Raw genomic sequence first — 14,267 nt, forward strand, 5'->3', positions numbered from 1 at the left:
AATCACCAAGAAGTCACACAGTCAACATTGTTCTGTCAAATCCAGTAGTAAAAAGCTACGAAACAGAATGAGTACTTACGGACTTACTCTGGAGAGGCACAGCTGTGGACTGAGGAGACCGAGAGACGGAGAGAGAGCGAGAGAGGGAGGGAGGGAGAGAGAGAGCAAGAGAGAGGGAGAGAGAGGTGGGGGGGGAGGGAGGGAGAGAGAGTGCGAGAGAGGGAGGAGAGAAAGAGAGAGGCTGCCAGAGAGAAAGGGAGTAGGACAGAGGAAGAGAGAGAGCACAGAGGAGCAGGGCCAGGGAGCTTAGGAGAGAGACGTGAGAGAGAGAGAGAGAAAGAGAGAGAGAGAGAGAGAGAGAGAGAGAGAGGGAGGAGAGAAAGAGAGAGGCTGCCAGAGAGGGAGAGAGTGGGAGAGACGGCTAGAGCAAGAGAGAGGGACAGCAGAGGAAGAAAGACAGTGCAGAGAAGGAGGGCTAGGGAGCTCAGGAGACAGGCAGACGCTGAGCAAGTTAGGAAGAGAGAGAGAGGGAGAGAGAGAGAGAGAGAGAGAGAGAGAGAGAGAGAGAGAGAGAGAGAGAGAGAGAGAGAGAGAAAAGAGCACGAGAGAGGGAGGACAGAGAGAGGGGGGGGAGATCCCTCTTCCTCTGTCGTGGGACAGGGGAGGCGATGATAAACTACAAAGAGTGACTCAGCCTACATGTGTGAGTTCACGTCTGTGGTGTGTGTGTGTGTGTGTGTGTGTGTGTGTGTGTGTGTGTGTGTGTGTGTGTGTGTGTGTGTGTGTGTGTGTGTGTGTGTGTGTGTGTGTGTGTGTGTGTGTGTGTGTGTGTGCGTGTGTGAGTGTGAATGTGTGTGTGTGCACATGTTTGCGCGTCTACGCAAACCCTAATATCTTAGCCTGTTGGTTTCGTCTCGAAACACCTACAGCACTACACTCTCTCTCTCTCTCTCTCTCTCTCTCTCTCTCTCTCTCTCTCTCTCTCTCTCTCTCTCTCTCTCTCTCTCTCTCTCTCTCTCTCTCTCTCTCTCGCTCTCTCTCCAAGCGGAGCTCTTGTCACCGAACTCTGTAATAGTTTCCATCCCGACTGCAGCTGGAAATAATAGATTCCCTCGCAGGCAGCGAGAGAGCCTGGAAACGCCCTCTTGTGTTTCATCACTAGCAACAAGCTGGCAGACACATACACAGGCAGGCAGACAGACATGCAGGCAGACAAGCAGACAGGCAGGCAGGCAGGCAGACAGGCAGACAGGCAGACAGACATGCAGGCAGACAGATATGCAGGCAGGCAGACAGGCAGACAGATAGGCAGAGAAGCAAGCAGGCAGGTAGACAGACAGACTGACAGGCAGGAAGGCATGCAGGAAGACAGGCAGACAGGCAGGCAGGCAGGCAGGCAGGCAGGCGGCCAGTCAGTCAGACAGACAGAGAGGCAAGCAGAGAGGCAGGCAGGTAGGCAGACAGGCAGACAGACAGGCAGGCAGACAAGCAGGCAGGCAGACAAGCAAGCAGACAGGCAGGCACGCAGGTAGGCAGACAAGCAGACAGACAAGCGGGCAGGCAGACAAGTAAGCAGACTGACAAGAAAGCAGACAGGCAGGCAGACAATCTGAGAGGCAGACGAGCAGACAGGCAGGGAAGCAGACAGACCAGCAGACAGGCAGGCAGGCAGGCAGACAGGTAAGCACACAGGCAGGCAGGCAGACAGGCAGTTAGGTAGGTAGGCAGGTAGACAGACAGACAGACAGACAGACTGCCAGGCAGGAAGGCATGCAGGCAGATAAGCAGACAGATAGGTAGGCAGGCAGACAGACACACAGGCATACAGGCAGGCAGACAGACAGAAAGGCAGGCAGACAAGCAAGCAGACAGGCAGGCAGGCGAGCAGGCAGACAGGCATGCAAGCAGATAAGCAGACAGACAGGTAGGCAGGCAGACAGACAGACACAAAAACAGACAGACAGACAGACAGGCAGGCAGCGAGTCAGGCAGACAGACAGGCAGGCAGCGAGTCAGGCAGACAGAGAGGCAAGCAGAGAGACAGGCAGGCAGAGAGTTGGGCAGGCAGGTTGGCAGGCAGACAGGCAGGCAGGCAGACAGGCAGGCAGGCAGACAAGCAGATAGGTAGGCAGACGGGCAGGCAGGCTAACAGGCAGACAGACAGGCAGCCAGGGAAGCAGGTTGGCAGACAGGCAGAGAAGCAAGCAGGCAGGCAAAGAAGCAAACAGGTTGGCAGACAGGCAGAGAAGCAAGCAGGCAGGCAAAGAAGCAAACAAACTGCACCAGCCATTCCCAATCTTTAGAATACCAGTGCCAATCTCTAACACTTTCATGCAGAGCCAGCCACTATGTGAAAAGTGTATAAGGCCCACCCAATCACAACTCAATACAAAACACTGTCATCATGTCATGTCTACTTAAAATGATACTCACATAATATTCAAATGTTTTTTGTCACATATTTACATTTCACACAGTAATTCAAATCAAATACATTTTCAGGACATTATCACACCCCAACCTGTAGCATCTTTGTAATACTTTTCTTGGATAATCAAGGGTTAAATAAATAAAATAAATAAAATAAAAAATAAATAAATAAATAAAGCCCTCAGGTTGGCCCCGGCCCACACAGAACTAGGCCATATCCCTCCCTTGCTGCCCGTGTCAGAGAGGAAAATGGGCTGGCCGGCTTGCTGGCTGGGTGACATTCTCTCTGGGCTGGCACTTTGGGTATGACCCTTTGTGCCTTTGTGCCTTGGACAACAAGAGGAGCCATTGCTCTCTCTCTCTCTCGCCCTCTCCCTCCCTCTCACTGTCACACACACATTCCCTCTCTTTTTCTTTTTCTTTCTCTTTCTCTCTCTCTCTCTCTCTCTCTCTCTCTCTCTCTCTCTCTCTCTCTCTAACACACTCTCCCTCTCTCTGCCCCCATAAAAGTGCACACACTGCCTCGTGTCCACAACATTCCCCCACACACATACAAACAGTACATGCATGTACATACCGACACCCCATATGTCAATATGTACACAATGAGGAAGAAAACAAAGAAACAAAAGACAAGTGGGAGGAGAGAGTGAGAGAGGAGGATAGAAAACATGGGATAGAAAAATGATTGTCATTTCTGATGAGGCATTGCCTTCCTACAGTGCACTGCAACGGCTGGTGTTTGGAACAGAACCGCATCCAAGAAAAAAACAAAAAACAAGGAGCCACTGACCATGTTTGCCAGAGAAGCAAAGAACCGTATCCATTTCAGCAAACAATATTCAAATATTGACTCAAGGATCATGAGCAATCAAACTTGGCATAGACCAGCAAACCCGACGTGTGTGCGGGAGCAGAGTTGTATAAAGTAGAAGAAGAAATCACTCTTACAGATGCAATTACAACACTAATGGTATGATATTATATGGTGTCAAGTTTGTAATATCATATTACAAGTGTTGTAATTACATCTGTAAGAGTACTTCTAATTTATACATCCCTGTACGGGAGTGTTAGAGTGTCTTGGCTTGAATACTGTATCTAGTATACAGGCTCTACTTTATAGTAAACATGTCCACTAATTAGTGTGTTAAACCCACATACAGTACTATACTGCAACTGACATTAAGAAATTAACAGACATTTCCCGCAGCTTGTGCCTCTGGATTGCATAAAGTAGGCCTCCAGTAATAAAAGTTCCCACACACACAAGCGCGTGCACACACACACCACAACCAGCGCACACAGATACACACGCACACGCACGCACGCACACACGCACACACACGCACGCACGCACACACGCACGCACGCACGCACGCACGCATACACACACACACGCAGACGCACACGCACACGCGCACAAACACACACACACACACACACACACACACACACCACACACACACACACACATACACACACACACACACACACACACACAAACACACACACACACACACACACACACACACACACACACACACACACACACACACACACACACACACTAACACATGCAGCTGGAAGGCATCATTCTCCAGGAAAGAATCAGTGTTTCCACACCAAGATCCAGAGCAGGCTGAGAGCCACCCTGGCAGCAAAGAGAGAGGAGAGAGGAGAGAGGCGAGAGGAGAGAGGAGAGAGGAGAGAGGGAGAGAGGAGAGAGGAGAGACAGGAGAGAGGAGAGAGGAGAGAGGAGAGGGAGAGAGGGAGAGAGGGAGAGACAGAGAGAGAGAGAGAGAGAGAGAGAGAGAGAGAGAGAGAGAGAGAGAGAGAGAGAGAGAGAGAGAGAGCAATATGTGGAAAGAGAGACAGAGAGAACAATTGGTATAGCTTGTTGCTTTAGAGAGATACTACATAGAGTGTGTGTGTGAGAGAAATTGAGCGGTAGAGAGCCAAAAAGTCAGAAAGAGAGATTGAGAGAGAGAGAGAGAGAGAGAGAGAGCTTTAAAAAGCCTTTTATTAACACCATTCAGCCATCATACATTAGCACAGTACAGAGGGAGAGTGTGTGTGTGTGTGTGAGAGAGAGAGAGAGAGAGAGAGAGAGAGAGAGAGAGAGAGAGAGAGAGAGAGAGAGAGAGAGAGAGAGAGAGAGAGAGAGAGAGAGAGAGAGAGAGAGAGAGAGCAATGGAAAGGGAGTGTGTGTCGTGATAGAGAGAGATGGACAGTGGGTGTAGCAGCAATAATAGACATGGTTTAATCAGGGGAATAGAGTGACTCATGCAGGGGGGAGACGAGGTCCACAGTGGACATGGCTAACTAGAACTGCCCTCTTCTCTCCTCCTCTCCGACCATCTACAATCATAGGAAACGCAGATGAGTAACGGAAAGAGCTTATTCATCAAGAGAGAGAGACGGAGAGCAAAAGAGCGAGGGAGCGAGAGAGAGAGCGAGCGAGAGAGAGAGCGACAGTGAGACAGAGAGAGAGAGACAGAGAGAGACAGAGAGAGAGACAGAGAGCAAGAGAGAGAGAGAGAGCGTGAGATGGGGAAAGGCTTCATCCCAAGACACTGTCGCGAGTGTTTTATGTTGCGGTTCTCCAGAACTGTAGTTCACTTTTTTTGCGTGTGTGATTTTTGGCCTCAAGACGCAGTGCTTGTTAAAGGATCATTCAACTGCAATTGTTAGGTTTTATTTAACTGTTTCTGTTCCACACACATCTACAGTACATGTGTAACATACACTGTATGTCCCATACAGTATCAGCAGGGGTGTTGTACAGGGGGGTAAAGTGTGACTCAGTTATTGGGGCCCCATGTATATGATGTACATAGGGCCCACAATTTGCTGTTACGCCCCTGAGTAGCAGTACTTGTATTATGTCCATTTCATATTCAACCATAATCTTTACTTAACTCTTAGTATACCACATGTGTACATGTGTGCACCATTTTTAATGCTTTGATTTTTGTGAAGCACATTGAACAGCATTTGTGTATCCCGACTTTACTTGGTGGGCCACACACACACACCATGTGTCATGCAAGTCTGTATCTGTATTACGTCTACTGTATATCTTCCATTCAACTGCAATTGAACTTTACTTTACTCCAGGTGTGCATTGTGCAACACAAATAGTCTATGTACACACAACATACACCATATGCGTAAGTTTGTTCAGGGCTTATATTGTGTCTTTTCGACTGCAATTACCTCACACCTGTGTACATAACATATAAGTCATGTAAGTCAGAGTCTGTGATATATCCCTCTCGCATGGCAGTCCACACGCACACACACACACATCAGACGAAGATAAAGTCAGATATTACAATCAGTGTATGGAGGTCATTTGTGAACAACCTTTAATCTTATATGCAAACTAAGGGTGCGTTCCAATATGCGACCGTCCTCCACTTGAGCTTGTGGCCTCGCACCAGGAAGTAATATGTCATGATGGCATCTCTGAAAACAGCATTATATTTCAATATCTCGCAAAAGCTCAATTGTCAAGTCATTTTCTCATTTGCAAACTGTATGGTGAAAGAAGAATAGTCCCCAAAAAATTGTTTTGGCTAGGCTGACAGTGGGGAAATGTATTTGTTTTCTCCACGGAGGCGGGGCATCAGCAAAACGTGAGGCCACAAGCTCAAGTGGAGGATTCAAGGTCGCATATTGGAATGTACCCTAAGTATCAGAGCATATTGACAACATATTCTGACTGCAATACTGGATCCTGCTACGCTGCTGAACTCAACTGAGTCCTGGATGGATGCCAGTAAACCACTTTGTTTCTCATGAATCCATGTTCAGTTTGTTTGATGAATGACAAAGCAAAGATCCCAGCTCTGATGTCAGCCATTTGGAATTAATCACAGCGTGAAATACAGTTCAGATAAAAATATAACAGATGAAGAAGAAATTCTCCTGAAATGACTCATGGACTGCTCACTCATTCTCCCTGACATCATGGGATTCAGGATAACTCTCTAATCAATACCTTTCCCTGGTCTGTGTGTTTGCTCATAACAAATATCCAAGTTAAACAATAGTAGTAACATCAATTTACCCTATGTTATAACCTCACAGTCACCAAAATTGTAATGGCTATGTCTGAATCTGTTGCTGAAAGCTCACTGTAGTAATGTCATAGCCATGTTGCTATGATGTAGTTGAGTACTTTCAGCAAATAGTGAATAAGTCCGCCGGCGACCGCATCTGCATTAAGAGGCTACGTGCCAATGTTATAGCCCGTCATGTCTTCTCATAAAGTTAACACACAACTTGACTACAAAAAAAAACATATACTCACAAGAGGTTATCAAGTTCCAAGTACGGCCTCAGCTGTCTGTACAGTAATACACTCTTATTTATGCCTTTCACAGCCCAAAGGAGACAAAAGTCACACCAAGGTATCCCGTTCGTTCCTCTCTCAACTCAGCAACTGGCTCTCTGGCTTGGCTAATCCCCTGGCATCGCCACCCCATGCCACAACATAAGTCTTCTTCTGCCGTTTGGCTATCACGGCTCCGTCCGCAGCACCTAGCCGTGTGATCCAAAATAAATATTTAACCAACCGACTACGCAATCAACAAGCAAAGGTCACACCTCCTTCTCACACGCAGACACAGATATCTACGCTCTCCCTCTCTCCCTCTCTCCGGCCTGCCTGGCCTGGCCTGCTGTCCTTAAAGAACTCAGGGGCATAACCTACTTCCCCTTGTCAGAAGAATACATCACTTATAGAGTATGTACTGTTTGTAGGCCTACTCCAGTGGTTCCCAAACTGGGGGCCGGGACCCCTAAGGTTGGGTAACTGAAGGGACGTCGCGGACAAAAAGGACATTGCATAAAAACGGGAAATCAACAGGTTAACAGCTAACAGCTAAAATGATTCCATAATTTGGTTAGTAACAGGATTCACTTGTGTGGTTAATGGACATACGTGCTGCCCTGTGGATATCTGGCAATATTAGCGGATACCCCATTCAGAAAAAATTGTCTACACCCTGCAATTTAATGTTATTGTTTTGGTGACCACTGCTGGTAGTATTTAACTGTAAAAATATCAAATGTATCAATGTATCCGAATATGTTCTACAGTATTCCTTGAAATGACTCAGATTTCCCACAGTTAAGTATTTTTCTTCTGTCACATTCATGGACGAATACTTGTATCCGTGATCATAAACCCTAAGCCTCATAACATAACAGGGCGTACTGCTAAAACCATTATATGAATAGGGCCTACTTAGCCATCACAACAGCAACACAAATGCCGTTTCTGAGTCTTTTACAAACATTGCCAAGTGAGCATCCTGCCTGAATGAATGAGGTGCGCAATGACCACACCTTCAGACGGCTCAGCAACCGTAACGCCGTCTGGCATCGTAGGCCTTCCGCTTCCTCCACACTCACCTCACGGCAGGTTGGGACACGCCAGCACCAGACACAACATCGCAGAGGATACAGTACACACCTTTAGTCCAGATCACTGACGTCATCGATCCAGATGCACCACAAACACAAATGCACAAATATAGTCCAGATGCATCACAAACACAAATACCGTACACACCTTTAGTCCAGATGCACCACCTACACAAATACATACCTTTACTCCAGACGCAGCTCGGATGCCCCATGGAAAACGCATGGTACGCTGATCGGAGTGAGAGAGGAAAAAAACAGTGGCTCCACTGGTGTATTGGTCTGGTCCTCCTCTCACTGGTCTCAGTCCTCACAATGCTACAGCAGGCCTCTCCGAGATGGTAAAGTGTAAATAAAGCATTGGGGCTGCTGCGGTCAAAATAGCTCCTAATAGATGACTAAAATGCTGTCAGAGGCTTCTTCGTCTCTCTCAACACCTGGTGGACCGGCCTTGGCTGAAAATGCCGGGTCCGATTTTGTGCCCCAGTCCAGATTCCTCAAGCCTAGAAAAATGACTGGCCAATTTCCATTGATCACCCATGGGTCAAAGACGTTTTTTGGGGGGGCTCAGACATTAGGTGGCGCACCAGCATCTAATGTCCATAAAGTAATCAGCAATTGGTGGTTCATATGAATATGCTTCTTAGATAGTCCACTAAAAACAAACAAATACAACAAAAACAATAGTGGCACTGGCTGTCCACCCTGACATGTGCCTCTCCTGAAACGTCACTGACCCCAACACATTACGTAACACGTTGAATGTCCCACGGAAATCGCATGGTACTATGTTCATGGAAGAGGGAAAAAATAAGTCGGTCCTACTGTCCACACCTCCAGATGCACCACGTACAAACAGATTCCTCATGCCTAGAACAATGTCTGGCCAATTTCCATTGATCACCCACACATTAATACCTTGACTGTTCCATGGAAATTGCATGATATGTTCATGGAAGGGGGGGAAATAAGTAGCCTAGTGTGTTCTTCTGTCCACACCTCCAGATGCAGCACTATGCACAAACAGATTCCTCATGCCTACAACAATGTCTGGATGACTCGCTGAGTCACAGCTGCTGTAATCTCAGCTTATCCTATGGCATCCCAATGACTACTGTCTATAGAGACAGAGGGGGCAAAGGGGTCAGTTGTCCTGGGCCCAGGTAGAGAGGAGACCGAGAATTGAGTCCACACTACATTTATTGAGCAGAGGGGCCTTTCAGAGAACTTTGTCCCGGGCCCAGCCAAATCTGTCAGCGGCCATGCCATTGACTACTGTCTAGAGAGACTGAGGCAGGAGGAGGAGGAGGAGGAGTGCTGACCTAAATTGGCGTACGAGTAGAAACTGGATGTAAATACAGGTTTAGGGGTAAAGCACTTCAGTAGAGTGGGTGGTGGAGAGACTGAGAGACAGAGAAAGAAGATGTGTAATCATGATTTAAATTGTTTGGGGGTGCTGACGAGTACGGTAACACATGCAGCTATACTGCTCACCTAAAGATATCAATAGAGCCGGTTTCAAAAATGGCAGACTACTAGGCAATTGCCCAAGCCCCAACAAATCAGGGGTGAATTTCTCAAAACCAAAGTTGTTAACTACATTAGCTACTTTGTTGTTTTCAATGCATTTTCCCATTGGCAACTACCGAAGTTGCTAACAGGCTAACAACTTCTCTTTTGAGAAACTCACCCCAGTCCTCAGTGGGGGTTGACAACTGTCAGTCTTATAAGTTATGTCAATATAACCCAGCAGTGATGGAGGAAATAATAAATAGTGGGTTAAAAAACACTGACCGAACAATTATGTGACATTAGCCTTACAGTACAGTTAAAATAACCAAGTCTTTATGCTGAATTGTTACACAACTGTTATGTTGATTGAAACCCAATCGCTTCAATCCAATTGTTTGGGCTAAGATAACCAAGTGTTAAGTTTGTCTAATATAGAGATTGCTATCCACAGTCCCTTTGCATTTCCACATTACATTTCCTCAGACAATGACGAAACTCCTTTCTCTAACATCCTGTGACTGCCTTGCCTTTTCCATAACCCTCATTGTGCACCTGATTTTGCAATGTCCACCGTTCAAAAAGCCAAATTCTAGTGGTTGATCTAGCTACAAAAGTTGCCACATTTGGCTCAATCCACTCACCATCACAATTACTGTATACTGTAAGCTTTCAAGGACTAATTCCTCTTAATTTTTAAACAGAATTGCTAACCGAGAAGAGTAAATATTGCACATAGATGCATTATGCAATGCAATGTCTGGTCCCATAGCAATCGCAGTATACAATAGTCATCGGGATTCACAGGATCGGGATTCATAATGTGGCAGCTACTTTGTGACCAGGCATTCTCCCAATTGCCAATGGTGTTGAAATGTCCTTGCTGTCCAGTTTGCATGTTTTATTCAGGCCGTCTAGGCTACTGATCAATTGACCAGCTAAGTTTCTTTAAATATAAAAGCTCAATGATTTTTAAAAACGTGACTTCAAATGTAGCTATACATACAGCACTTGGTCAAGCTAGTTTTACAACAAGGAAACGTATTTTAATTGAAATCGAGTTAAACTTGCATTTGGACTTGGACTGCATAACTTTGGTGAGGATTAGGAATAATAAACAAAAAAAACTTGAGCCAAGCTACACACAGTAATTGTGGTATAGCACTATACAAGCAGCGTAATATAACGGAATAAACAAAATCACACAGTCTTCCAGTACAAAAAAAACAGTCAAAAATAATGAAAGGGACAACAAAATACTCTATCTCTGTCTCTCTCCTTCACCCACCCACCACACACGCACACACGCACACACACACATACACAAACACACACACATAAACAATCTATAAATATTATGTACACTTCCTCCCATCCCGAATGTCCACCAATGTCTCTAAAAAGGTCTTGAAAACTAAAAAAAAACTGATTAGGCACTCTGTGATGGAAAATGTCACAGCAATTTTAAAAATGCAGTGTATTCATTTTCAACACGGACAAACCCTGCAATATTGGGTAAGAAGGTCCACTGACAATTGCTAGGTTTAAATTACCACTAAGGTTAGCCTGAGAATAGGATGCATTAATCTGCCTCGACTGCACCAGTAATTTTCATCTGTGGTCACCAAGAAAACGTAAGCTAACCTAAACAAAACTGACAGGCCAAGCACACAATTTTGGAGGCACAATCCTGTTATTATTGCCTGCAATCTACCTTGATGGATAAAAGTTGAAGAATAAATGAGTTTCCTGCTCGCTGATTGTTTTGAATAGCCAATTGGAGTACAAGACAAATCACTGTTTAACTGTTAAAATCAACATCTACAAAAAAAAAACTGGAACCCTCCGTGGATAAATCCAGCTCTGTGGCTCTGCAGTCAGAAACTGTTGGGCCCAAACAGTCACTCCCAGGCTGCATCCGAAACCTGTGGTACTGCCTCCCTACCAGTAGCTACTGTTCGGCACCCTGACCCGTGGCTTATGTGGGACTCACTAATTCGACACCCTTTCGGTACTTACGTCTTACGACCCTAACCCTAACCCTCACCTTAACCCTAAACCTAAACCTAAACCTAACCCAAATCGCTTGTTTGAAATGTTTGATTACCATGTGACGTACCACGTAAGTACCGAAAGGGCGTGAAACAACTGGGTCCCTAGCTTATGTAGAAAGCCAGCCACTTACACAAATCAGACGTACTACAGCACTGTCATTTCCATAACTGGGCCTTGATGGCACTAATGACCAATGGCCATATAGTTGTCAATCTCCCATGGACTTCAAGGATGACCAAGTAACCACCGTTTGCCTACTGCAAATATGACCGAATATAGAAAGTCGTCTGGGCACCGTTCGCCTCCTGGTTCAAAGCTTCCTAGGGTATTCAGATGTACCCTACTTCATGGGCCCTTCCTTATTTCTTGCCCTCTACATAGGACGGCAGTATGGACTTTCAGATGCACCCCCAGTCTACATGCCACAGCTCAAATCCACTACTATAGTGACCCCGTGTGGTAAAACAAAAGTAGTGCAACCATTAAGCAGCTAAATAAAGAGCTGTGCTCCCTCCTTCAGTGTTGCAGTGATATTGTCAGTAATATTATCAAAATACGACTTTCATTCTTCTTCACCTCGTCTTTAAAAATATCTATCATGAATAAGTATATGTCGTAAGATATGGTTTTAGTGTGACCAGGTTAACTACAGTAGTAGATAAGGTACAATACAATACAACATGTATTTATACGGCGCAGTATCACAACTAAGTTGACTCAAAGCGTCTTCAAAATACACATACACATACACATACACATACACATACACATACACATACACATACACATACACATACACATACACATACACATACACATTCACATTCACATTCACATACACATACACATACACATACACATACACATACACATACACATACACATACACATACACATACACATACACATACATGTAATAAAGTGCACACATATGCACACACAGAAATACAATCAGTAATAATACAGTAGTCCTAAAAATTGTATTTTGAATGTGCTCCATATTACAATAAATGCATATTTGTCTGTTTAGAGATGAGCCACCACAGCCGAGTGGGATGCCTGGTGAGGTGGGTAGCCTAATGGCCGCTGCTTTCCTGAATGAGAGGAGGCCAGAGGCCGGAGAGGAGGGTCAACAGCAGTATGAGTTAGATCTTTGAGTGGCATGTGGCATGTGCCAGTGACATGCGGAAGTGGTATCATTGACATGCTATTATAAAACACATTTTTCCACTAACAGGTTAGGTTTAGGAATGAGTTTTGGTTTAGGCACAGTTCGGCATGTTTATAGGTTGGTGTACACACATTTTTCACTGACAGGTTAGGTTTAGGAATGAGTTTGGTTTAGGCACAGTTGGACATCGACATGCGGAAGTGGCATCACTGGCATGCAACTATAAACACATTTTTCCACCGACAGGTTAGGTTTAGGAATTAGTTTAGGTTTAGGCACAGTTCGGTTGGTTTACACACATTTTTTCACTGACAGGTTAGGTTTAGGAATAAGTTTAGGGTTAGGCACAGTTTGACATCGTAGTAGCCACTGTAACCATAGTAACCAACGCGACAAGCCAACCGTGACGGCGCTTGACATGCCCGTTAACTGTTGTAATTACAGACCTAGAATATATAAATAATTAAAAATAATACTTTTTATTAATAAATATTATTACACTTATTGATAATAATTAGTATAAGTCTGTGGTTAATATAAAATCAATGGACATGTCACTGCGGCACTTCCGCATGTCACTGACACATGCCACATGCCACTCAAAGATCTAACCCCCTCTCGTCAACAGCTCCTCTGCCAGATGCTCATTGGCCAGGAGACCTACGCCAACATCCAGGCTGCAACCAACAAACTGGCCTTCTGCAGCAGGGAAGGGCAACTGGAGAGGCCCAGGGGCCAAATGAGGCCCGTCTCCTCGATCAATGTGGCCAATAGATAAAGCAGTAGGCCTAATATCAATCTGTTGTAATTATACAGTTGGCCAGAGTACACTTCTATTGCTTCCAAGCAATATGGGCAGGCAGTGAGCAACCAACTGCACATCAAACTCTGCTAATGGCAGTCAAATCTGTGGTTATGTGGTCCTATGATTGTGCCGACGAAAAAACGTGGCCCTCGACAATATTTCGACACAGAAAGCCAAATCAACCCATCATTAGCTTCAGAAAGAATAAAATGAAGGTTTTTGAGCGACCATCTCACTCTCCTGATCTCAACATCATTGAGCCACTCAGGGGAAACCTCAAATGTGAGGTTCCAGCAAGACACCCAAGGATATTATAGGAAACAACCATTCTGCCAGGAAGAATGTGCTGTTTTGTCATCTGAGAACATTAAGAGCCTTATCCACAACTACCACAAACAATTTAGAGTGGTCCTTGATGTTAAGCAGGGCCATATTCAGCATCAGAAACTAGGGTATGTAAACTTTTGAACAGGGTCATTTGGGTAGTTTGGGTTGTGATCATGCTTTTGAAAGAGTAAACACAGAATATTGCTAATAAATATCTTAAGCCAGTCACTAGCAATGAGTGAAAAAAAAAGGTTTTGTGTAATCCGTCATATTTCGTGAGAAATCACAGAGAAAGCGTATATTCTGCTGGGGTATGTAAACATATGAGCACCACTATACATTTTGTGAGCAATTTTATAATAATCTGTTTGTGTGAGAGGCATTTTAGGAGTAGCAATATGTCATAATAATTCAGGGACAGTTGGTGAAAGAAGTGATGTCATAATGGCTACCATGATAGAAATTACAGCTACAGAACCCTGAACTAGAATGTTCATTTATCAAGTCAAAACTTTCAGGACAGCATATCAGCTG

General features: G+C 45.1%; 1 protein-coding gene across 6 annotated transcripts in view; it reads right to left on the reverse strand.

Moving 5' to 3' along the window:
* sorbs3 (sorbin and SH3 domain containing 3) overlaps window positions 1-14,267 on the reverse strand; it is a 112,463-nt gene that overhangs the window by 86,313 nt on the left and 11,883 nt on the right. For 2 of the 6 annotated variants that reach the window (XM_063194875.1, XM_063194867.1), the window contains exon 1: window positions 80-354. The exons of 1 other annotated variant lie outside the window; for it this stretch is intronic. The gene's annotated coding sequence lies outside the window, so the exon portion shown is untranslated. Of the gene's footprint in view, window positions 1-79; window positions 357-6,748; window positions 6,998-14,267 lie in introns of those variants that run through there. 3 more of the 6 variants (XM_063194874.1, XM_063194871.1, XM_063194872.1) reach the window with 3 other exon arrangements.

Source organism: Engraulis encrasicolus, chromosome 3 (genome assembly GCF_034702125.1).
Source record: "Engraulis encrasicolus isolate BLACKSEA-1 chromosome 3, IST_EnEncr_1.0, whole genome shotgun sequence".
In the NCBI taxonomy this organism is placed as follows: Eukaryota; Metazoa; Chordata; class Actinopteri; order Clupeiformes; family Engraulidae; genus Engraulis; species Engraulis encrasicolus.